Source organism: Cornus florida, unplaced genomic scaffold (assembly GCF_030987335.1).
Source record: "Cornus florida cultivar Cherokee Brave unplaced genomic scaffold, ASM3098733v1 CherokeeBrave_3.0.0_Hap2_Chr08, whole genome shotgun sequence".
In the NCBI taxonomy this organism is placed as follows: Eukaryota; Viridiplantae; Streptophyta; class Magnoliopsida; order Cornales; family Cornaceae; genus Cornus; species Cornus florida.
Window position 1 is genome coordinate 75,205,681 of NW_026775578.1, and position 26,402 is coordinate 75,232,082.

At 37.5% G+C, this 26,402-nt stretch overlaps 1 non-coding gene across 1 annotated transcript; it reads right to left on the bottom strand.

The window, feature by feature from the left end:
* Window positions 1–12,787: 12,787 nt before the first annotated feature.
* LOC132272230 (small nucleolar RNA R71) lies at window positions 12,788–12,896 on the bottom strand. Its single transcript, XR_009469996.1, has one exon. It is a non-coding gene; the product is annotated as a small nucleolar RNA R71 (small nucleolar RNA).
* Window positions 12,897–26,402: the final 13,506 nt, after the last annotated feature.

The following is a 26,402-nucleotide window of genomic DNA, read 5'->3' on the forward strand; positions in this document are numbered from 1 at the left end:
AAAAAGTGCCACCATTGAGGATCGATCCAACTTCAATTCGATATATCTCAGCCATGCTCGATCGATCCAAGTTCAAGGTTCAATCAATCGAACTTCCTCCAGTGCGAAAAAGTTAAATTTCCAGCTCATTGAAAGTTGTCCTTTATCCAATCACTGGGAATATTTTGTGTATGACCCAGCTCATTTTGTGTGTCATTTTGACCTACCTATATAAGGATAAGGATTACTTTTTACATAAATCACATATATCATCTCATACCTTGTAAGAACTCTTGGAGAGTAAGCTTAGAGGAGGAAGAGGCTAGAGATACCATTGGAGACTCTTCATCAACCAAGAAGCAAATCTCTACCATAGAGTTAGCCCTTGAGGGATGGAGAAGCGCTACCATGAGTGGCTAGACATCCTCTCGGGGCTAGAGTTAGCCCCAAGCATGCTTTCTACATCTTGATTTTGTGTATTATTGAGGGATTAGTGTTGTAATACATGTTTTAGCACTTTTACATATATAGATCTTGTTTATTCAATGATTTATGTGGTTTAATGCTTCCAATTGATTATTTCATTCTATCCATATGTCTACGTATGCTAGAATAGATGTTCATGTGTTTGTCTCTATTTCTTGTGTTATTGATGCATGTCTATGTGTATTAATGCCATAGATCTAGAGATTGTCAAAACATTGTGCTTAATGGAATGCTCTTGTAATTGTCTAGATGGTTTATGCTCATTTTTGGATGGAGTGTGCCTCTCCCTTAGCTTAATTAGTTTAATTTCATGTCATTAGCTTAATTGTAGTGTAGTGGTAGCATAGTTGTTAGATGGGAGGACAATCCATGCTTGTTGTTTGATGTTCCATACTTTTGAATGCAAGTAGCATATCTCACTTGCTAGATATATTGTGCTTTTCACATGCTATTTAGACAATATATACTTAATTGTTAGATATATTGTGCTTTTCACATGTTAATTAGACAATGTATACTTAATTGGTCACCCTTGCTAATTGAATCAACCAAACACACACACACACATCAATATTGCAACACACATTTACCTCATTAGTCACTTGTTAAGGGTGTAGAAAAGTATTGCTTAGTGGTGACCTCTAAACCCCAAGATCTCTCTCTCTCTTACTTACTCTTTATTGCATTCAATTATTTAGTTTAATTTGCTCTCTAGTTTAATCAACCAACCGACTATTTGTTTGATCACTCGACCAACTAATCCTAATTATGATTCCACAACCAAATTCGACTCCAATCCCTTGGGACGATCCCTACTCACCCTAACTATATTTTTAGTGATGGTAGTAGTGGCTTTTATAAATGTAAAACTTGGTCCTCGCCTTAATACACACTCTCCTAAGCTTGTGGTGTAGTAGCGACGAGCCGTCACCAGTTTTTTGCGCCGTTGCCGGGGTTTAGGTAACGTCGTGTTTGTGGAATCAATTAGGAATTAGTACTCTTTTGATCGTGTCTTTACTTTGTTTTTAATTTTCTTTTTGTTACTTATTGTATTTGTTCATCTTTGACAAGGAGCATTGAGCTAGGAGGCAAGCAAAGGAGCCACCAAGCAAAGGAGCATTTAAGCAAAGGAGTTAAGCAAGCAAGGAAAAATGCTAAAAATTTAAAAAAATTGCTAAGCTAAGCTATAAATTTGGAGTTGAAGTACTAAAAAACCTTTGTGAGCTTTTTCTTACTCAATCCCTTAGTTAAATCGTCGGCCCGCGTGGAGGCTTGTTGTTTTTAAATTCTTAGATAAATCGTGAGCCCGCGTGAAGGCATTCTTAAATGTTCTTCGCATTATTGTTGTTAAAGCATAGGAGTATGGGTTAAGTGTTTGTGGAGGAAGATTCATTGAATTGTTGTGAAGTCGAAGTGTTTGTTTATTCATTGTGTTTGTGTGTTTTACATTGTATATGCATGGTCGTAGATCACTAAGACCAACTCTTGTCCCTCTTGATTTGCATCTTGAATCCGTAGTTAGAAATCCTAGGGGAAGAGGAAGTTCTAGTTCTACCCCATCCATTACATCAACGGAAGGCCATAATGAAGAGCATGTAGAGGACCTTGGACACATAGACCAATAAGGTATCTTCCATCCAAATGTGCATCATGAGAATATTCAAGCACATTAGACATGCCTAGGCCATTCATTCACCAACCACAACAATAACAAGGCCAAGTTCTATTTGGAATGCCAAGGCTAATGTATGCTCCACAACCTCCCATCATTCAAGGAAATTAAAATCAAGGTGCCCATGTTGCACCTCAAATTGCTAATCCTCCACTTGCTTTAAAAGATCACTATGTACAATGCACCCACATGCATTCAATTGCCACCATTTAAAGCACATCACTATGAAATTAAGCCACAAACCATTCAAATGCTTCCTAACTATCATGGACTTCCAAGTGAAGAACCTTACAAGCATTTGGATGAGTTTCTAGAAGTATGTTCCACCGTAAAATATACGGACATGCAGGAAGAGGTCTTAAGACTCAAACTTTTTCCATTCACCTTAAAAGACAAGGCAAAGTATTGGTTTAACAATCTTAGGCCTTTTTCAATCACTTCTTGGGTAGAAATGCAACAAGAGTTCTTGAAGAAGTACTATCCGGTTTCTAAGACCAATGCAATGAGAACCTCAACTCGAGAATTTTCACATGAGGATGGAGAAACGTTTCATGAGGCACGGGAACGCTTTAATTAATTGCTTAGGAAGTGTCCACATCATGACATGCCCAAATGGAAATTAGTTCAATATTTCTTTGAGAGCTTATCGGATAATTACAAAGGCAGGGTTGATGCTTCCATGGGTGGCTCATACATTGATAGGCATGAAGATAACGTGTGGCGTCTTTATGAGAGCATGAGTGAAAATTCTTTGCATAGAACATTATCATCCAAGAATGGTAGAAATTCACAAGGTAGGAAGAGTGTTGGCTTACATCAAGTCGACCATTCAAATGAAATAGCCGCCGAAATGAAGTCTTTATCTCAAAGGTTTGATCAATTTTTTATTAACCAAAACTCGGCGAACCAAGTATCTTCCTTCCCTAACCATTCTTATTATGCATCAAATGAAACATGTATGAATTGTTCTAGTATTCTTCATTCTACTTCTCATTGTCCTCACGGACAAGTGCAAAATGAACCTAATGAACAAGTCAATGCAACTTTTGTGAACCAAGGGAACAATCCTTATTATACTTATTATAATCCAAGTCGGAGAAATCATCCAAATTTCTCTTGAAAAAACCAAGGAGAGGGCTCAAACCCTTCCCAAGGCGGTTTTCAAGGGAAGTACATTCCACCTCCACTTCAAAACCAAGGATCCCAAGGTTATAGACCTTATCAATCACAATGGAATCAATTTGCTAACTCTCATTTTCCCAACCAATCTTATTCCCAAGGAAATGCTAGAAGTCCTGCCTTTGAAGAAAAAGTTTTGAATGCTTTGGGCACTCTTGAGGAAAATACACAATTGCTTCATTCCCACTCTCAATCTATTGCAAAGCTATAAACCCAAGTGGGGCAAATAGTTAGCACTTTTAATGCAAGAGAGAAGGGAAAGATGCCTATGAATGACCCACCTAAGCAACAATGTGTTGTGGAAATCCATTCCACTTCGGAAGGCCACACCATTGAGCATGTTAATGCGGTGGCTACCTTGCGGAGTGGTAGGATTATAGACAATCAAGTTGAAATTTCCAACGAAGAGAGTGAACCGGTGCAACCTCAAGTTGTCACCCGTCCCGTTTCATATCCTATTCCTCCTTCATTGCATATACATGATCTTGTGAATGAGAAAACTTCAAAATGTGATTTGAAGAATGATTTTGAAAATGATTTGAAGAAAGAATTGCCGAAAAATGAATTTGAAAAGGTTTTGTTGAAAAATGATTTGAAACAAAGTGATTTAAAAACTTCTTGTGTTGAAGAGACTCCAAAGAAAAAATTTGAAAAGAGTTTTGAGCCAAAAGTTCCATTTCCGGATGTCTTAAAATGATCCATTTCAAAAGACAAGCAAAAGGCAAAAACCAGTGAAATCATGGAAATGTTTAGGCAAGTGAAAGTCAACCTTCCACTTTTGGATGCAATCAAACAAATTCCGGCTTATGCCAAATTCTTGAAAGACTTGTGCACCCAAAAGCAGAAGAATAAGAGCCAAGCACCAAGAAAAGTGGTTTTGACCAAGCAAGTAAGCTCAATTTTGCAACATAACACTTTACCAAAGTTTAAGGACCCCAGTTCACCTACTACTTCATGCATTATTGGTGATCATATCATTAATTGGGCACTTCTTGACTTAGGAGCAAGTGTTAACCTTCTTCCATACTCCGTTTATGTCAAATTGGGCCTAGGTGAATTGAAACCGACGTCGGTAGTTTTACAACTTGCCGACCGATCCATTAAAAAGCCTAGGGGTATAATTGAGGATGTATTAATAAAGATTGACAAATTGTTTTTCCCCGTTGATTTTGTTGTCATTGACATGGAACCGGTCGCCAATCATAAAAGCCAAATTCCCGTTATCCTTGGCCGTCCTTTCTTGGCAACCGCTAATGCCAACATCAATTGTAGAACGGGGATAATAAAGATATCATTTGGCCACATGAAGGTGAAGTTGAATATCTTCAATCCCACACCCAATTCATTTGACAAATATAAAGGAGAGGTTAATGTTGTGGATAAATGTCATGATCTTCAATGTCAAGGAAGTGAGCTTTTGTGTAAAACCAAAACATCAAAGGGATCATCTTTAACCTTGCATTCTCAAAGTCTTGTTTCAAATTCTTGCTTTGAAAGGGCATAGAAGCCCAAAGGTTGCTATTGCATTGACAAGGGATCAAAAGTTTCTTTTGAGCTTAATCCAACAAGTTCTTCAAAGAACTATTTGTTGGGTAGAGTTCAAAGCATCTATCACCCCAACAAGGAGGGGATGCATTACAACATCTTTGATCCGGGCTAAAAGATCCCAACGTCTTGCTAGAGACGTTAAAGACTAGCACGATATTTCGTAGGGTGTCAAAACCCTATTCCTCCCTCATTTCTATCTAAATTTCATTTCTTGCGAAGTCTAGATACTTGTTTTTGGTTCATATGCATTGCTAGGAATTATGATTAGGATTGCATGCACTTTTACGTTATGATTGAGCATTTTGCATAAGTTCGATCGATCTCAAATGAGAGTTCGATCGATCGAACTTCCATCTGCATCCAACACTTAGAAAAAATTTTGACCAGCATCCACCTGCATCCAAATCACCTCTCTGTCCCATCGTTCGAACTAATTCTCAGATCGATCAGAAGACCTTAGATCGATCCAACTTCAAAGTTCGATCGATCTCGTGCTCTAACACTTATAAAATTTTGAGTCTGCATCAACCTGCATATTTCAGCTCTCTGTCTCATCGATCGAAAACATTTCAAGATCGATCTGAAGCTCTTCGATCGATCCAACTTCAAAGTTCAATCGATCTGCAAGTTCCAATACTTAGCCAAATTTTTGAACCAAAAACCTGCATACTTTTGCTCTATGTCTGATCAATCGAACATTTTGTTCAGATCGATCTTAGTTCTTCAATTCTCTATTTTGACTTTGGTTTGACTTCATTTGACCTTTTAATTTTCAAAAAAATCCAAAAATATTTTTATTTTATTTTCTTTTCCAAAAAAAAAATACAAAAAGATTTTCTTTTATTTACTTAATTTTTCAAAAAAAAAAAAAAAAAAAAAAAAAAAAAAAAACAAGAAGAGAAAGATTTTTACTTTATTTATTTCAAAAATCCAAAAAGATTTTATTTTATTTATTTTATTTTATTCTATTTTTCAAAAATCTAAAAATATTTTCTATTTTTCAATTTTAATTTTTAATTTTTAATTTTAGTTTTTAATTTTTCAAAAAAATTCAAAAATTCCAAAAACACTTTGAAGAGAGATCATCAAAGTTCGATCGATCTGAAATTTCAGTTCGATCGATCGAACTAATCGGGAAAAGTTTTTTAAAATAGACCTTGAGGGTCTCAAGATCAATTCATTAGATCGATCCAACCCTCCAAACCCTTGTCCCTCATTCCCGTCACCACTGTGCCCCATCTTCATCATCTTCTCCGACGAATCTCTGGCGAAATCCAAATGTTGATTCTCTCTCTCTCCTCTCGGATTTTCATCTCCATCTTCTTCTTATCTTCTCTCGCGACTTTAGGTAAGATCCGAGCCACATCTTGTGATTTCAAGCCTCAACTTGTTCAATACATGTTTTAAATATTGAATCCATGATATTTTGTTGATGATATCCTCCATTGATGGAGCTTAAAGCATGTTTGTATATATGTGTATATATATGTATATATGGTTATATATTTTTGAGTTTTGATTCGATTTATGGAAGTATGGGCTTTGTAAAGTGACTAGGATTGATGATTTGATGAGTTGATGGGCCCACGACCTTGTTCATGTGGCCCCCGTGCTTCCAAAGTCACAGATCTGTGACCTTTCCGTTTTCACCTTCATACAGTTCGATCGATCGAACTTCTATCTCAGATCGATCTTGAGAGATCGATCGAACTTAGTTTTTCAAATTTCTTAGATCAATCGAAGTTTTGAGATCGATCTCAAACCTTTTTGTGATCGATCGAACTTTACAGATCTCATACATACACTTCATTCATCATGTATTATGTTCATGCTATCTCATATATGCCTAATGCCTATGATATTCCATATTGGATGCATTTCCTACTTACATTGTTTAGCATGCCTCATATCCTGTCATTTGCATAGATTGATGTCATCTATATGTTTTGTCTATCCTATTTGACATGTATGTTTTTATTTTATGCTTTCAATTCTTTATTCTGGCACTGACTCCCCTTGCAATTTTTTAAATTATTTTTCAAGCCATGACTAAGTGCAAGACTATTGCCAAATGGCAACACGGGCCTCAGAGACATATCCGACCTAGGATAGAGGAGCCAGCAAAGCCCTCTCATTCACAGGAGAAGACATTACAGCCTAGTCCACCTCAGTCACCTGCTCATGAGGCTGAGGATGATCATATTTCATCTACTTCTGCGGCTTAGCCTGCGTTTACACCGTCCCCATCTCCATCACATGCTGGATCTGAGCATTTACCATTACCATCCCCACCACCTAGATATGCGCTAGCTCAACCAGCTCGAGAGCGTGATAGGCCCGTGCCTAGATATATACATATGACAGTGGACCATGAGTCAGTGTTTGACACGAATTTTTTCTCCAAATCGGTACTAACCCGATCAGCTTATCATGATATTATCCAGAGGGGCCTTGCAGCTATTCTTGCCCCAGTTACTGAGCTATTCTACCCGTGACTAGTACGGATGTTCTTCCAGCACCTCTGACCGTCCCTGCGTACCACGGCAGAGCTGGTCACTACTATAGATGGCCATTAGATTACTATTACTATGGACACGCTAGCCCGCTCATGCCATTGTCCACACCGATGCCCTCCGGAGCTACATGAGCTATATCCGAGGCTATACAGGCCTTCTTATGCCGATATGGCAATATTTTTGATAGGTCACCATGCCGATGACCTATGGTTCTTTGATTCCATTCTCTTTCAAACATATATATAGCCAGGCACAAGATTCAGCGGCGCGGAGACTATCTGACAGCCCTCTACGCATTTTATACAGGCCACTAGGTATCTATCCCCACGCTCATCTGGAGTGTGATAAGGAAGCTCTTCAACGAGTATATCAGTAAGGAGAAACCCGGAAGGGCTAAGTCTCTCCCATTTGGCCACCTCATCACCCAGATACTGATTGACCAGCGCTACCCTTTCCATCATCGGGAGCACCCTGAGAGAGATTCCTGTCACTTCTTGAAGAAGGACTGGGATAAGAGCTACAATGCTATTATCACCAGACTGCAGGACCACGCAGTAGTGGCTGCAGAGGAGCTCGAGGCTAAGGAGGCAGAGGCAGTAGCAGCAGACCCCGTAGTGGATGATGTACCAGTACGTCCAGCTGCCGAGCACATAGACATCAATTTAGAGCGACTTGCAGATGACGCAGAGCAGCACTCTCTAGCTAGGTCGCCAGTACACGTGGAGGAGCAGACTTAGGATCTTTCTTCTGATTCATCCGTACTTGAGGCTCTTAGTCAGATCCCCGGCTTTGGAGAGCATCTTCAGGCTCTTGAGGATGCAGTGGTTGCTCTCAGAGCCAATACTGCTACCATTCGAGTTGATGTTATAGCCCACCGAGCTGATTTTGCTACATTCCGCACAGATGTCATGACTGTACTCCAAGACTTATCTCGCGATATCCGCGGAGCTCGCCCTGCCCATCCTGCCTCGTCCACCTGAGATTTCCAGTTTCTTCTATCTTTTTATACTACACCTCTGTGCTCTATATTTCATTTTTGTCACAACATATTATTTGCAACCGGTCTGTCGGCTTTGCTCTTTTGATGTATCCAGTACTCTATTTTCTTTATATATGTTTTTGTTATGGATGTTATCTATTATATTCTTATCTCTGTATGTTTGACTCCATCAGATGCATCATAGTGACTACAGTGAGAGAGAATGCTACATAATTTTTAGGACCACCCTTATACCTCTCTCCCTACCTTATTTCAATTACACTTGCATGTCCACTGTGCACTGAGTATCCCTTTTTGTTATCTGATGAGTTTATCCGAGTGCCAAATTTCAGGACCACAGTTAATCCCAAATTTGGGAGGGCTATGCCACCTACTTTGGATACTTCAGTCCCAGCCATTTTTTGCCTTAATTGCACCGGTATACTCTTTCCTTTTGTTCTCTTTGCACATTGAGGACATTGTGCCGTTTAAGTTTGGGGGTAATGGTGTACTTTACAGTATTAGCTTTAAACTTCAAAATTTTGAGCATGACTTGTGTATTTGAGAGATTTCTATGATTGGTCCATATCTAGCTATGATTTTGATCTTTTGAGGACTATATTGCTTAAAATTTAAAAATTGCTTGACTTAAGAGTCCAATACTCCTTCTATGCCTTATGGATACCATTTAGGAGTAAATTTTTCGCAAGATTGTTATCTTGTTTGCACTTGTGGTCCACATCATCTTGATTTTGTGATTGTTTTGAGATTCACTCTAGTCTTCTATACTAGCACAGACGCACACTAGCATTCATTTGTGGGGTACATGCTTTGTTGATTATTGAATTGGTTATATCCCAATTGAGCTAGTAATGTATTGAAAGCTTTCATTCTTGATAAAGGTGGATAACAACTCATTTTCACTAAGTAGATGGGATTCTAGCCTCATCAAGCACTGAACTTCTCGCGCCGAAAGGTGGAGGGCCCAAACTCTAGGTTAATAATTGAATACAAAAAAATAAAAATAAAAAGTTGCAAAAGCAATAAAAAGTGAGGACTTATCCCAAAAGGTGAGAAGTGGGAAATGATTAGATGGAGATTGTCTTGATTTGTAACTTACTTGATTTGAGCTTGTAAGTCCTTAGGGGTGTTTGAACGCCTAATGCCCTAAAGCCATCTGGTTTGGGAGTCATTGACCTAACGCTCAACCTCATGATTCGCTAGAAAGCTTAATAGATCAACACATTGCACCATGCTTCCATCTTTGATCCTAAAAAAAAAAAAAAAAAAAAAAAAAAAAAAAAAATCGAGTGAAAAGAATAAGCGCACCTAGAACAATAAAGCTTTAATAAAAAAAGTCCATTTTTTGTCTTGATGATCGGTACTTGATTTGTGTGTTAGTTTGAGGGTAAGGATGTGATTAATTCTTTAGTTGGCTAAGATAGCAACATATTTGATGCCGGCCCACTCAAAAGGATTCTAGAGTTGTTTTGATTTGTATGATCATTTTCTTGATGTGTGGAGGACCATACTTGCTTGCTTGATGTTGAGATTTTGGGAGATTACATAGAAATGTTTGAAACATTGCATACTTGAGGTAGTTTTCTCTCAATGCTTGTTTGCAATATTGGTGCCTCTTTTGAAAAAAAGAGCTTAATGTTTGTAAGTATCATTTCTGGAAACCCTTACGAGACTTCACTCGTCCACTAGGGGTAACCTAGGGGTTTAAAAGGCTTGTTGCATATGCTAAGTGCAATCGTGTTCCCTACGAAAGTGGCACTATCATTTTATTGCTTTCTAGTTATAGTTGTTTAGTTGTTCATTTCATTTATTTACCTCGTAGTTCATTGATAGGGACTAGCAATATTTAAGTTTGGGGTGTGATGAGCGCTGAAAAGTATGTATTTAAACCCCTTAAGCTTAGACATTCTAGTACCTTTATCTATCTTACTTTACCGTTTTAGATTGATTTCGTATTATTTCCATTTTAAGGCACTTATCCCGAAAATAAGCTAACTCAGCCAAATAAGAGCATAAATGAAGCAATTCTGGGATGAATGAAAGAAAGGAGCCAAATGGAAGCAAAAGGAAGAAAAAAGTGGAAATTAACATCTTTGATTGATCTCAGATCAAAGTTCGATCGATCCAACAAGATCGATCTTAGCACTTCAAGATGGATAAGAGCCATGATGACATTTTTAGAGATCTCAAAAGTTCGATCGATCCAACATCATTCTTTGATCGATCGAACTAGCTTGTCCTTATCCAAATGATTGATTTTATCTAATTGTACCACCCTACCAACCACTTTTGTCCTTTTCCCAAAAATATCTTCAAAATATCTCAGATTTGTCTTTATCCAAAAAGTGCCGCCATTGAGGATCGATCCAACTTCAGTTCGATAGATCTCAGCCATGTTCGATCAATCTAAGTCCAAGGTTCGATCGATCGAACTTCCTTCAGTGCGAAAAAGTTAAATTTCCAACTCATTGAAAGTTGTCATTTATCCAATCATTGGGGAATATTTTGTGCACGACCCCAGCTCATTTTGTGTGTCATTTTGACCTACCTATATAAGGACAAGGATTACTTTTTACATAGATCACATATATTATCTCATACCTTGTAAGAACTCTTAGAGAGTAAGCTTAGAGGAGGAGGAGGCTAGAGACACCATTGGAGACTCTTCATCAACCAAGGAGCAAATCTCTACCATGGAGTTAGCCCTTGAGGGTTGGAGAAGCACTACCATGAGTGGCTAGACATCCTCTTGGGGCTAGAGTTAGCCCCAAGCATGCTTTCTACATCTTGATTTTGTGTATTATTGAGGGATCAGTGTTGTAATACATGTTTTGACACTTTTATATATATAGATCTTGTTTATTCAATGATTTATATGGTTTAATGCTTCTAATTAATCATTTCATTCTAACCATATTTCTATGTATGCTAGAATAGATGTTCATGTGTTTGTCTCTATTTCTTGTGTTATTGATGCATGTCTATGTGTATTAATGCCATAGATCTAGAGATTGTCAAAACATTGTGCTTAATGGAATGCTCTTGTAATTGTCTAGATGGTTCATGCTCATTTCTTGATGGATTGTGCCTCTCCCTTAGCTTAATTAGTTTAATTTCATGTTATTAGCTTAATTGTAGTGTAGTGGTAGCATAGTTGTTAGATGAGAGGACAATCCATGTTTGTGGTTTGATGTTCCATACTTTTGAATGCAAGAAGCATATGTCTCTAACCTTGTGGTGTATTTGGCTTGTGAGCTTAATGAAAGGATTAATGACTTGCTAATATATTGTGCTTTTCACATGCTATTTAGACAATATATACTTAATTGTTAGATATATTGTGCTTTTCACATGTTAATTAGACAATGTATACTTAATTGGTCACCCTTGCTAATTGAATCAACCAAACACACACACACATCAATATTGCAACACACATTTCCCTCATTAGTCACTTGTTAAGGGTATAGAAAAGTATTGTTTGGTGGTGACCTCTAAATCCCAAGATCTCTCTCTCTATTACTTACTCTTTATTGCATTCAATTATTTAGTTTAATTTGCTCTATAGTTTAATCAACCAACCAACTATTTGTTTGATCACTCGACCTACTAACATTAATTGTGATTCCACAACCAAATTCGACTCCAATCCCTTGGGACAATCCCTACTCACCCTAACTATATTTTTAGTGAAGGTAGTAGTGGCTTTTATAAATGTAAAACTTGGCCTTCGCCTTAATGCGCACTCTCCTAAGCTTGTGGTGTAATAGCAATGAGCTGCCACCACTAGTCATTCCATTTCATCAATGGAAGACCATAATGAGGACCATGTGGAGGACCTTGGGCACATAAACCAACAAGGTATCCTCCACCCCAATGTGCATCATGACAACATCCAAGTTCCATTAGGCATGCCGAGGCCATTCATTCACCCACCACAACAAGAAGGCCAAGTCCCATTGGGAATGCCTGGACCAATGTATGGTCCACAACCTCCCATAATCCAAGGCAATCAAGGTGCTCATATAGCACCACCAATTGTAAATCCCCATCTTGCTTTGTGTGATCATTATATGCCGAATGAATATAATGTACCCACATGCATTCAATTGTCACCATTTAGAGCACATCACTATGAGATTAAACCACAAACCATTCAAATGCTTCCTAACTATCGTGGACTTCTAAGTGAAGAACCTTACAAGCATTTGGATGAGTTTCTTGAAGTGTGTTCCACCGTGAAATACACGGACATGCCGGAAGAGGTTTTAAGACTTAAACTTTTTCCATTCACCCTTAAAAATAAGGTAAAATAATGGCTCAACAATCTTAGTCCTTTTTCGATAACTTCTTAGGCGGAAATGAAACAAGAGTTCTTAAAGAAGTACTATCCGGTTTCTAAGACCAATGCTATGAGAACCTTAATTCGAGAGTTTTCACAAGGGAATGGGGAAACATTTCATGAAGCATGGGAGCGCCTAAATGACTTACTTAGGAAGTGTCCACACCATGACATACCCAAATGGCAATTAGTTCAATGTTTCTTTGAAGGATTGTCGGATAATTTCAAAGGAATGGTTGATGCTTCCATGGGTGGCTTTTATATTGATAGGCATGAGGATGATGTGTGGCATCTTTATGAAAGCATGAGCGAGAATTCAATGCATAGATCATTATCTTCCAAGAATGGTATAAATTCAAGTGGAAGGAAGAATGTTGGCTTTATATCAAGTCGACAACTCTAATGAAATAGTTACCGAGATAAAATCCTTAACTCAAAGGTTTGATCAATTTTTGATCAACCAAAACTCGGCAAACCAAGTGTCTTCCTCCCCTAATCATGTTTATGATCCATCTAATGAATCGTGCATGACGTGTTCTAGTGTCTTACATTCTACTTCCAATTGTCCCCATAGACATGTCCAAAATGAGCATCATGAATAAGTCAATGCAGTATTTGTTAATCAAGGGAACAATCCTTATGGCAACCATTACAATTCTAGTTGGAGGAATCACCCGAATTTCTCTTAGAAAAGCCAAGGGGGAGGCTCAAACCCTCCCCAAGGTGGTTTTCAAGGGAAGTATATTCCACCTCCAATGCAAAGCCAAGGATCCCAAGGATTTAGATCGTTATATCAATCATATGAAAACCAATTCTCTAATTTTCATTTTCCAAATCAATCATATTCTCAAGGAAATTCTAGAAGTCCCGCTTTTGAGGAAAAAGTTTTAACTACTTTGGGCACTCTAGAGGCGAACACTCAATTATTTCACTCTTATTCTCAATCCATTACTAAGCTAGAAACCCAAGTATGGCAAATAACTAGTACTTTAAATGCTAGAGAGAAAGGGAAAATGCCTTTGAATGCCCCACCAAAGCAACAATGCATTGTGGAGACTCATTCCTCATCGGAAGGTCACACAATTGAGCATGTCAATGCAGTGACAACCTTAAGAAGTAGGAAGATTGTGGACAACCAAGTGGGTATGTCCAATGAAGAGAGCAAACTAGTGTAACCAAGAGTTGACACCCGTCCCGTTTCACATCATATTCCTCCTTCATTGTATATGTATAATCATTCAAATGAGAAAGTGTTAGGAAGTGATTTGAAAAGTGAGTTCAAAATTGTTTTGAAAAATGAATTCAAAAATTCTTGTGTTGAAGAAACTTCAAAGAAAACTTTTGAAAAAGATTTTGAGCCCAAAGCTCCATTTCCGAATGACTTAAAAGGATCCATTTCCATTGACAAATAAAAAGCCAAAACAAATGAAATTATATATGTATTTAGGCAAGTGAAGGTTAATTTTCCACTTTTGGATGCAATTAAGCAAATTCTGGCTTATGCCAAGTTCTTAAAAGATCTTTGCACCCAAAAGAGGAAGAACAAGAGCTAAGCACCTAGGAAAGTGGTCTTGACCGAGCAAGTGAGCTCAATCTTGCAGCATAACACTTGTCCAAAATTTAAGGACCCCGGTTCACCTACTACTTCTTGCATCATTGGTGACCACGTCATTAATTGGGCTCTTCTTGATTTAGGAGTAAGTGTCAATCTTCTTCCATACTCGATATATGTCAAATTAGGTTTAGGAGACTTGAAACCGACGTCGGTGGTTTTGTAACTTGCCGACCGATCCATCAAAAAGCCTAGGGGTATTATTAAGGATGTCTTGATTAAAATTGATAAATTCTTCTTCCCGGTTGATTTCATTGTCATTGACACGAAACCGGTTCCAAATCCCAAGAGCCAAATTCCCGTTATTCTTAGCCATCCTTTCTTGGCAACCGTAAATGCCAACATCAATTATAGGATGGGGTTAATGAAGATCTCATTTATCTATATGAAGGTGAAGTTGAATATCTTCAATCCGAATTCATTTGACAAGCATGAAGAAGTAAGTGTTGTAGAAAAATGTCATAACAATGAATGTGAAAGAATGGAATCTTTGCTTGACACCAAAACTTCAAAAAGTTCATCGTCGACCTTGAAACTAAAGAATTATGTTTCAAAAACTTACTTTGAGAGGGCATGGAAGCCTAAAGATTACATTGACAAAGGACCAACAATCTCCTTTGAACCTAATCCAACAAGTTCTTTAGGAAACCATTTGTTGGGTGGAGTTCAAAGTACTTATCACCCCATCAAGAAGGGGATGCACTACAAAATGTTTGATCCGGGCTAAAAGAGCCCAACGTCTTGCTAGAAACATTAAAGACTAGTGCGTTTCATAGGGTCGACAACCCTATTTCTCCCTCATTTCTATTTTAACTTTCATTTCTTGCGACGTCTAAATATTTGTTTTGGGTTCATATACATGACTAGGAACTTTGATTGAGGATTGCATGCACTTTCAGGTTGAAAATGAGCATTTTGTGCCTGTTTAATCGTGTGAAGGAAACCTGCATATTTCAGCTCTATATTCCATCGTGCGAACTTCAGTTTTGATTGATTTTAAGTTCCAAGATCGATCCAACTTCCTCTAGGATCGATTCTCAGTTCCAACACTTAGAAAAATTTTGAGCCCCATGAAAACAAGCTCTCTATTCCGTCGTTCGAACATGTATGCAGGTTTTTGCATGTTCAATCAATCTGAGCCTCTTTCAAATTAATCTTGGATTGATCGATCTATGTTCTTTGTTCACTGTTGATTTTAACTGAGTTTTGACTTCTAAATTTCAAAATTAAAAAAAAAAAAGAAAAAAAAATTCAAATTTTTCAAAAATTCAAAAATATTTTTGTTTTGTTTCAATTTATTTTCCAAAACACCAAAATGATTTTTATTTTATTTTTTATTTTTTATTTTTACTTTTATTTTATTTCTTATTTATTCAGTGAAAAAAAAATGCCAAAAATATTTTTCCTTTACTTTATTTTATTTTACTTTACTTTATTTTATTTTATTTCATTTCCTTTTATCTTATTTCCGAAAATCCAAAAATATTTTGTTTAACTTTGATTTTTAATTTTAAATTCTTAATTTTCAAAAATACTTGTCGTTTAGTGAGGGGAGATCGATCTCAAGATTTTTCAGATTGATTTGAGTTCGATCGATCTGAGTTCCTTTTAGATCGATCAAACATTCCAGAGATCGTTTTTAAAATAAAACCCTAGGGTCATTAGATCGATTTCAAAGATCAATCCAAGACCTATCTCTTCTCCCGTCACTACAATCCACCTCTCCCAACTCCGGTGAACCCTCTGGCGACCATCCCAAGCTTCCACGTCATCTCTCATCTCCGATTTCATCATCTCTCTCGATTTTCACCTCTCTCTCTCGGATTTGGTAAGTCCCAAGTTTTTATTTTGATTTCGAGTTTTAATCTTCATGAATCTGAGCTTTACATGTTAGATCTAACGTTGTCATGCTTGTAATGACCCGGTCATTTTCTTCCTTTCCTTTCTTCCTCAAATTTTGCGGATAAATTTTTTTCGTTGTCTTTTCTTTTCTGTGGTTGTTTTTTTTGTCACGTAGTGTCATCTCGAGTGCTCAGAAATAGTTTTTGAGACTCTTTCCGTTGGATTGATAACTTCTTTTGAGGACCGAGTCATTTTCGCATTTTCACTTTTCGGACACTATTCACCTTTTGTCATTTTCCCTATTTCATCCTTTTCCCTATTTCGTCTTTTTCCCGTTTGTCATTTTATTCGCAAAACCTCACTTCTTGTGTTCGGAGTCGGTTTTTGACTTCATATACCTTCATCTTGAGTGGTTTCCACGAAATACGTTTCTTTACTTTTTCAAAAAAGTACTCTGGTTGCTCCCGGTGTCCATAGGGACATGGATACATAAATCTTTTGAATTATTTTCTTTTCTTGGGGTCTTTTTCGTAAATATCTTTTCAAGATATTTTATTTCAGGGATTTTTAAGAAAATATTGTTGGAAAATATTTTCATTTTGCACCATTAGTGCAGTTTTCACTTTTTGGTGGGGCCATTGTGCAATTAACGAAAGTTATTGCAGAAATACCTCGTCTGGAGCCTGGATCCTCATACGGGATTCATTTTCACTATTCGTCGAGTCATGTACTCATAGAATTCCCTTCTGGTCGATGTTTTCCAGTTTCAGGGTTTCTGGCCCCGGTTTGTGCCAAACTTTTCTGCGACATAACTTTTTGCTCGGGACTCAGTTTCTGATGCCGTTTCTTCCATTATTCATATTTTGTCATTTTGAACCTTTTTTGTTCACAGAGTTTTGTCATTTGAGTGTATCTGCTCAAATTTCACTTTTCTGGACCTGGTAGGGCCCTTTCGGGGCACTTTCTGGATTTTTCTATAAAAGGGGGGTGAGATATTTTATTTTTCATCTTCCCCACTCACCTTGCACAACCAGAAGCTCCCATGGCAGCCCAAGGGAGGCTGCCATCTTCTCTCTCCTCATTTGAGCTTCATTCCTTTGTCAGAACATAGTAGGGCCTTTACGTTTTGTGTTCGTGTTGACTATGCGCTTTTTTCACCCTTACTGGAACCCATTCCGGATCAAATTTTGAGTTTGGGTTTGAGGCCAAGTTGTATTTTTCATCAGTCCTCTTTGGAGTTTATCGTTCACGGCGTTGTCCCCGACAAAACCCCGAAGTATTGTCGGATTCGGAGCCGTTTCGCTTTGGTGGCTTTCGCGATTTTCATCTCAAATTGAGGTAGGGGGTGTCTTAAGATTATATTTATGTTGTGTTGATTGTTTGATGAGCATATACAACTTGTGAGCATGTTTTGTTCAAGATTTAGAATTTAATTTAATTAATTTCTATATTTGAGATTTAATTCATATGGTTATATGTAACTTGGAAATTAAATTGTGACATACTAGGAAATTATGCTTTGGTATGTTGATTAACATATATTAAATTTGGATCATTTGGTTAAGTATTGCAAAATTTATTTAATATTTATCTTTTGTGAAAGTTTAATTCACATGGTCATAGCAAGCATGAAATCATGATGTAAAATGATATTTGAATAGGCCTTGGCATGTTCTCTAACATATGTTAAATTGAGGGAATTTGGAATTATTTAAAAATCTAGAGGAATTTAATTAATTAACTTGATTAATTTTGTTTTAGGTGTTTAAATCACTTAATTAGTTATTTGATATTATATATGTGATGACCATGACATGTCTTTCAACATATATTAAATTGAAATTATTTGGAATTAACTTGGAATATAGAGAATTTTAATTATTTATGTTTAATTAAATTCTATTTAATTGCTCAATGGATTTAATTATGTTTTGGAAGTTGTTTCTTTGTTTAAATCATGGACTTGGACTTGTTGTATATTTACTCGATTATGTTTTGAGCATTGGGTAACATAGTTGTTATAATTATATTCATGAGAATATGTTTTACTTATTGAATATATTGTTGCCTTGTGTAATGATTTGCACACTTTGTATTTGACATCTTTCATGCCATAGTATTTGTGAACTTAGAGCATGTATTGTATATGTTTCCAAATTTGGTTGTGCTTGGTAGATAGTTAATTATCTTCTATATACATGTCGATATATACGTTGTTGCACAACTTGTTGATTTTGGAAACTTGAGGATGTCGTTGTTTGGCTACGGCTAGGACTTGGTTCTAGTGCGGGGGATCGTCCCTCTATATAATCTAGTGCGCACATAAGGAGGTTTACCATGGGCTAGTAAGCCTAAAGTAAGTATGGTGTCGGTCTGATCCGGCGTGATGTCCAAGTATCCACTTTGATTGATTTCGCATTTCATTTCAAGTTGATAACTAGATGATGTTGTAACTTCTTGTTCATTATTTGATTTCTTGTTTTATATTACAAGATGTTAGCTTTGTGAAATCATGCTTTACGCGTTGTATTGGAAGTTCCAATGTTGGTTAAATTGTATAGATATCATGATTTGTGTTTTGATGTTCAAATGTACCTTAGGAACAATCCTATAGATTCATTTGGAACATAGATGTTAGGTGGCATGACCCACTTTGGTTACTTTCGTGTTTTAGATTTCAAATTGAGTACTTTGAGAATCTATGACTTGTTACTTTGTATAACATGTTTCCGTGTTATTTGAATTGCATGAACAATGTGATTATGCTAGAAACATTCTAAGGTAGCTTAGGATGCTTCCTGAGTCTCATCTTAACATAGACATTAAGTGGCATGAGCCCCTTTAACATGTTTTACCATAAGGTGACAATTCATAAAATGCTAAGTTGATGCATGCTCATCTCCCATGAGTAGCTTTATGTTACTCACCCACGTAGTGGGGACATTTTTCAGGTACAGGAATCAAGGTTGAGATTCTCATTATGCTTGGATGGTTTGTAGACTTGAAGATTTCCATTCTTGTAAAGGTTGGCATGAAATGCCACTTGTAGCTTTTTATGTCAAAAAGTATATATTTGATTCTAAACATGTAATGTGTACATAAGTACACTCTATGCAATACATTTGATATGTATATGTAATGAGGCCAAGGGTCAAAGACAATTATATGACATTTATGCTTGTTTAATTTCATAGCTTGTTTATGGAATTTCAAGGATTGAACACAATTTGTAAATGACATGCCATGAGGTCGTAGGCCATTGTAGTACGTCTAATTTAACACATTACGTATGCTTGCATGTTCATTTTGGCACACAATACCCATTTCGATGAAACAAAAACTTAAGGTTGCATTTTCTTGATTTTTTACCCTGTTGGGTAGAAAACTCAATTTCGGAGGGGGTTTCGTCTTTATGTTTTTCTAGAAAATGTCAGCTTGGCCATCAAAAACCCATTTTTTTTCGGAAAACCCTTGCTGCCAGGTTTCCCTGTAGACTTTAGTGCAAATATACTTGGTACTATTCATCGACTTTTTTTTGAAAAGCATGACGACAAATCCGAAACTTCCGAGGGTTTTGTAGATATATTTTAGGATTGCATTTTCAATTTAGGCAATTTAAAAACCTCCTGATCCCCCATTTCCTTTTCTTGGGCAGTAGCTAGGACTGAATTTTACCCTCTTGACCTGATTTTCTTGGGGGCATTCTGGGCATTTTGCAATGCATTTTTTTTTGTTTCTGCCCGCAATGCCGGGTAGAAAACTTGATTTTAGGGGGGGTTTATTCTTTGACTTTTTCCAAAAAAGTCCATTTAGATGCCCGTTTTTGCTCTCAGTTGCAGTAGTAGTGGGTCGGCAGCACTGTAGCAGTCGTGACCCTCATCGGGCTGCCGTGACATTGTTTTTATTTTTGATCTTTCTCCCTCGTCCGGACTCCAAATCGAGTGAATTTTTTTAAAAAATTAATTAATTTTTCATTATCTATCCAACGGTATGCTCGGTTGCACCCGAATAATTTTGGATAATTACCAGCTTACCCTTCTTGATTTATATGTCCGTTTTTCTTTGTTTTGTCATTTCTCCTTCGTCCGAACTCTGAATCACGCCATTCTTGAGTCCGTTTTAATTAGTTTCTTATTGTCTTTCCAGAGGTGTGCTCAGTGGCACCCAAATCCATAGTTTCAAAAAATTACCATTTTGCCCCTAGAGGGCTTATTTGTCATATTTTAGATCTTTTGCTTCCGCGTCAGTTCTCATTGAGTTCCACGACCTAATAGAAGGTCATCAAAGTGTATTAGAGGTATGTTGTGCCTTGGGAGACTGTTGTCTTATTTCTTGCTTCCGCATCTGGATCCGTTATCGGGTCAATCTTCGGTTCATCACAAAACGTACTGGCTTGAAAAACCAGGGCCGTCACAGGTGGTATCAGAGCTCTCGGGTTTGAATACCTTGGGACAACGGGTTTTGGGTGCATATCACATTTCTATTACTTTGTTTTACGTGCTTATATGCTTCATGATAACATGTTTTGGATTGATACCGTGCTTATGTGCTTATGTCCAACACGTGGTATGCTATCTGTTTAGCTTGTTTTGATTCTAATGTAAAAAGTATGACATATGATGTATGCTAGGTTAAGTTTGTATATGCATAACTGTGTTGCATATTTGGCATGACACGTGATTGGTCATTGAGGCACGAGTTAAGGTTGATGGTGATTGTAGTCACAGTTTCATTGTAGATTAGGTCGATGTTGACTTAGTGTTGGTTTTAAGGTAGGTGGTAAGTCATCTTTTGTTTAGACTTTCGTGGGGTAAGCCATTAGGCACAGCTGTTGTGTTGGATTTGTTGGTTTTGGGCCATGATGAGGTTATGGACCTTTTAGGATCCTTAGTTGTTTAGGAAGGTTCCTCTGAGATTGCAATTTTCATGGGTGGGTACATTGTGGGCAGGTGCATGGCACTGTCATTCTATCGTACTGGCTAGCTACGAGCGTAGTTTGGATGGAATCAGCTTTGGCTTTTGTTCTGATAGGCGTAGTCCTTTTGATCAATGATGATGATGGCTGTTTTAGGGATCAGTCATAGTGATTGATTTAGCTGTCTAATTGTATGGCTAGAGTAGCCATTTCATTTGAGTTCTCCTTGCGTGATAACACTTTTGTGGTCAAGTCGATTGATCGATGTTTCGGGTTGGTGAGAGCATTGTATTGTTAGTGTCACTAGTAGTGTCACCCTTAGATTTGGAAATGGATTGTTAGAGTCTTACCATTGTGGTGAGAGCTCATGTTTGTTTTGAGATAGGTTGTTGTCACATTAGGTTTTGGAGTCGGTTTATGACTAGGATTGGTCATTCATTTCATCTAGACACTCTAGGACACGATGTTCATAGGGTTCATTATTGCATCTTTTTGTTTTCTGTAGTTATGTTTATTACCATGTTAGTAGTATGATTTATGTTATTGCAATGCATGAGTAAGTGGAGGTCTATCCACATTTGTCTTCTTGTTGTGTGACATTAGCATACCTTATTTATATGCTTAGAGATGCCATGTTGTTGTTGTACCTTAGTGACATGCTTTTGTGTTTACGTGGAGACGTGCCACATGTACTCTTGATTTTATCTATGTGAGTAAATTTGCTTATTGGGTAGTTGCATTCCTTATCATATGCATGACTTCCATGTTAGGTGTTCCTCTTTGTTTCCCTTAGTCGTAGGTAGTGTATATGGTTTTGTTGTGAGATTTCTTGTAGGGGAGTTGTCACATTTGTTTTGTCTTGTGCTGTCTTCTTCCCTAAGGTGGGAAGAATGCTTCCTTTTCGTGTTCATCGTGTTGACACTTGTGAGAGAATGCGATTTCTCTTCTTTTCTTGGTTCGTGTTAGGGACTTCACGAGGAGTGAGTCACTTCTCTTTGTCGCCTTGTGCATAGTTTTGGGGTCCGTTGGTCCGTGAGGATCATTGTTGTCGTTTTGAGTCATTGGTAAGGATTTGGTGGATTTTGGTCGACTTACTTTTAAGTAGGGGGTGAAATCTTTGACCTTGTTGTCTTTTGTTTCAGAGGTGGAGTCATGGTGTTGTCCTTCTTAGGACTGGTGGTTTTCTTTCTTTCGTGTCTTCCCTTGGGGAGTTTTTACCATGTTTGTTAACGGAGTTATGGTGCTTAGGGTGAGTTGATTTGTGTGAGATCATTTTACCAGGACTTGTGTCTATATTATTGAGGTTTTGTTTGATTCGTGAGGTGAGCTCGATGCTCTTTTGAGAATGTCTTTTGGAGACTTATTTCGACTTTGGAGACCTGGATGTGGTTGACCCTTAGGAGAGGTTTTGAAGGATCGCAGTTGGATTTGGATTGTTTGTGAAGTTTTCTCATCCTAATTATGGCTAGGCATTGTTTTGAGGAATTGTAGTTCCAGTGATTGGGTATGGAATGAAATTGAGGAATTTTGATTTAGCCTGGTATTGCCAAGCACGGTTTTGAGAGACTCTTTTTATGACCATGGTTGTCAGAATTTTGATGTGTGTGCCACATAGTGGACTTGTTTTTTGAGGACTTAGTTATCCATGATAGGGATGTGAATCTGATATTTGATTTCAGTGTAGTTTTGTAGTTGATCTGTTTCAGGGAGATATGTGGGACTTTCAATGAAATGTCTTGTATTGAGGTTCATTTTGATTCATGGTGGTGTTGATTTATCTGGCAAGCTTTGGATTTTTGATTGATGTTCTTAATAGGAGTGTTTTGAGACATTGGAGTTGTTGGTTTTGTAGTATTAAGGATTTAAGACCTTAAGTGTAGCGGTGCTTATGACATTGTTATTAGAGTTTTGGGATTAGCTACCTCAACTCTCACACGATGCTTGGTTTCCGTAGTGCATTTGGTGATGATCTTTTCCCAACATTGATGTCATTTGTATCAAGAGGTTTCATGGGTAGACCTAGTGGGAGGCAGGTCATGAATTAGTACCCAGTACCATCAGGCTACCTTACTGACGAGTAAATGTGGGCGGGTTATGGTCACTATTCGTACTGCCACATTGTCTTTGTTCTGTACCCTGATTTGATACGTGGTTCTCTTAGAGTTCTTTTAGTGGCTGTTTTTGGATCGGTATGATGGTTCATCAGGAGGAATGCTTATGGTTGTTGTTTTCTGTTCCTTTGTCTAACCTTGGGTTCTGTGTGTGTGACTTTTGACTTGTCGTGTGACCGTGTGGTCAATTTCCTTTTGAGAAGTTGTCCTGTCGTAAGCACGTAGGTGCGAATGACATTGGTTTGTACGTTATCTTTCAGCTTTGGGATTGCTTTTGTGGCATATTGTTTGGGGCACTCGGAGATGTACTTCGTAGTTATCTTGGTGATGAGCGCTAAAAAATGCGTATTTAAACCCCTTAAGCTTAGGCATTTTAGCACCTTTATCTATCTTACTTTACCATTTTAGATTGATTTCGTATTATTTCCATTTTTAGGCACTTATCCCGAAAATAAGCTAACTCAGCCAAATAAGAGTTTAATTGAAGCAATTCTGGGATTAAACAAAGAAAGGAGCAAAGTGGAGAGAGCAGAAAGCAAATGAAGCAAAAGGTGGGAAGCAGCAAAGTTCGATCGATCTAACTTCAAGGTTCGATTGATCGAATAATGATCGATCTCAGCACTTCAAGATAGATCCAAGCCTTGGCCCAAAAGCATAAAGTCCAAAAGTTCGATCGATCCAACACCACCTTTCGATCGATCGAACACTTTTGTCCTTATTCAAATGTTTGATCCTATCCACAGCTGCACCACCCACTAACCACTTTTATCCTTTTCCCATAAATATCTCCCAAAATATCCCGGATTTGTCTTTTCCCAAAAAGCTTAACCAGTTGGATCGATCCATCCTAAGTTCGATGGATCTCATCCAGTTCAATCGATCTAAGTCCAAGGTTCGATCGATCGAACTTTCTCCAGTGCGAAAAAGTTAAATTTCTATCTCATTGAAAGTTGTCCTTTATCTAATCATTAGGGAATATTGTGTGCACGACCCCAGCTTATTTTGGGTGTCATTTGACCTACCTATATAAGGATAAGGATTGGTTTTTACAAAAAAAGGCTAATATCATTTTCATATTATCTCTTGGAGAGCAAGCTTAGATGAGGAGGAGGCTAGAGATACCATTGGAGTTCTTCATCAACAAGGAGCAGATTTCTTCCATGGATTTAGCCCTTGAGGGTTGGAGCAACATCACCATAAGCGGCTAGACATCCTCTTGGGGCTAGAGTTAGCCCCAAGCATGCTTTCTATATCTTAACCTTGTGTATTATTGAGGGATTAGTGTAATAATTAATGTTTTGACACTTTAATAAATATAGATCTTGTTTATTCAATGATTTATGTGGTTTAATGCTTCTAATTGATCATTTCATTCTATCCATATGTTTATGTATGCTAGAATAGATGTTCATGTGTTTGCCTCTATTTCTTATATTATTGATGTATGTCTATGTGTATTAATGCTATAGATTTAGAGATTGTCAAAACGTTGTGCTTAAAAGAATGCTCTTGTGATATTCTAGATGGTCCATGCTCATTTCTTAATGGATTATGACTCTCCTTTAGCTTAATTAGTTTAATTTCATGTCATTAGTTTAATAATAGTGTAGTGGTAGCATAGTTATTAGATGAGAGGACAATCCATGCTAGTTATTTGATGTTCCATACTTTTGAATGCAAGAAGCATATGTCTCTAACCTTGTGGTGTATTTGGCTTGTGAACGTAATGAAAGGATTAATGACTTGCTAAATATGTTGTATTTTTCACATGCTATTTAGACAATATATACTTAATTGCTAGATATATTGTACTTTTCACATATTGATTAGACAATGTATACTTAATTGATTACCCTTGTTAATTGAATCAACCAAACACACACACATACCAATATTGCAACACACATTACCTTCATTAGTCACTAGTTAGAAGTGTAGAAAAGCATTGCTTGGTGGTGACCTCTAAACCCCAAGATTTCTCTCTCTCTTACTTTCTCTTTGTTACATTCAATTACTTAGTTAAATTTAGTTACTCTCTAGTTTAATCAACCAACCAACCATTTGTTTGATCACTCGACCTACTAACCCTATATTTTTAGTGAAGGTAGTAGTGACTTTTATAAATGTAAAACACTTGGCCCTCGCCTTAAAATGCACACACTCTCTCAAACTTGACAGTGGTGCAGCACACCGTGCACCAGTTTTTCACGCCGTTGCCGGGGATTAGGCAACGTCATATTTGTGGAATCAATTAGGAATTAGTACTCTTTTGATCGTGTCTTTACTTTGTTTTTATTTTTCTTTAGATTACTTATTGTGTTTGTTCATCTTTGACAAGGAGCATTGAGCTAGGATTCAAGCAAAGCAGCCATCAGGCAAAGGAGCTAAGCAAGTAAGGAAAAGTGCTGAAAATTTAGAAACAAAAAAAAAAAAAAAAAAAAAAATTGCTAAGCTAAGCTATAAATTTGGAGTTGAAGTGCTAAAGGACGTTTGTGAGACTTTCTTACTCAATCCCTTAGTTAAATCGTCGGTCCGAGTGGAGGCTAGTTTTTAATTTCTTAGATAAATCGTGAGCCCGCGTGGAGGCAATTTACCTTTCTTTGCACTGTTATCAAAGCATGGGAGTATGGGAACATTGTATGTGGAGGAAGTTGGTTGATTGTTGATTTGTTGCGAAGGAGGAGTGATTGCTTGTTTTATTGTGATTTGTGTGTCATTTGTAGTCTTGTATAGACCTTATTATATCATACATTCTAGGCATTCACATAGAAAATCTAGAGGGTAATCTTGGCTACTTAGGCCCACGCCTCATGCAAAACCTACCTCTTAATCAACATGACCCAGGAGTTCAAGCTCCAATTCCTCCAATGGTCCTTCGTGATCATTATAATCTTCATGCATACCATGCACCTACTTGCATTGTGTTGCCTAATTTTGAGGCTAATGAATATGAAATCAGGCCTGAGACCATTCAAATATGTCCACTCTTTTATGGCTTGGATGAAGAGGAACCATCACTACAAGAAAATAGGTCATTTACGAGTGTCTGGACCTCCCGTGAATACTTTTTCATGAGACTTTTGAGCCCCTCGTCTATTATGGTCTTGTAAATACTCCCCACTTACTACGAGAAAAAATAACACTCGTAAAAGATTAAAGCACGACGATTCTAGCTTCCCGTAAATAAAACTCTCACGAAA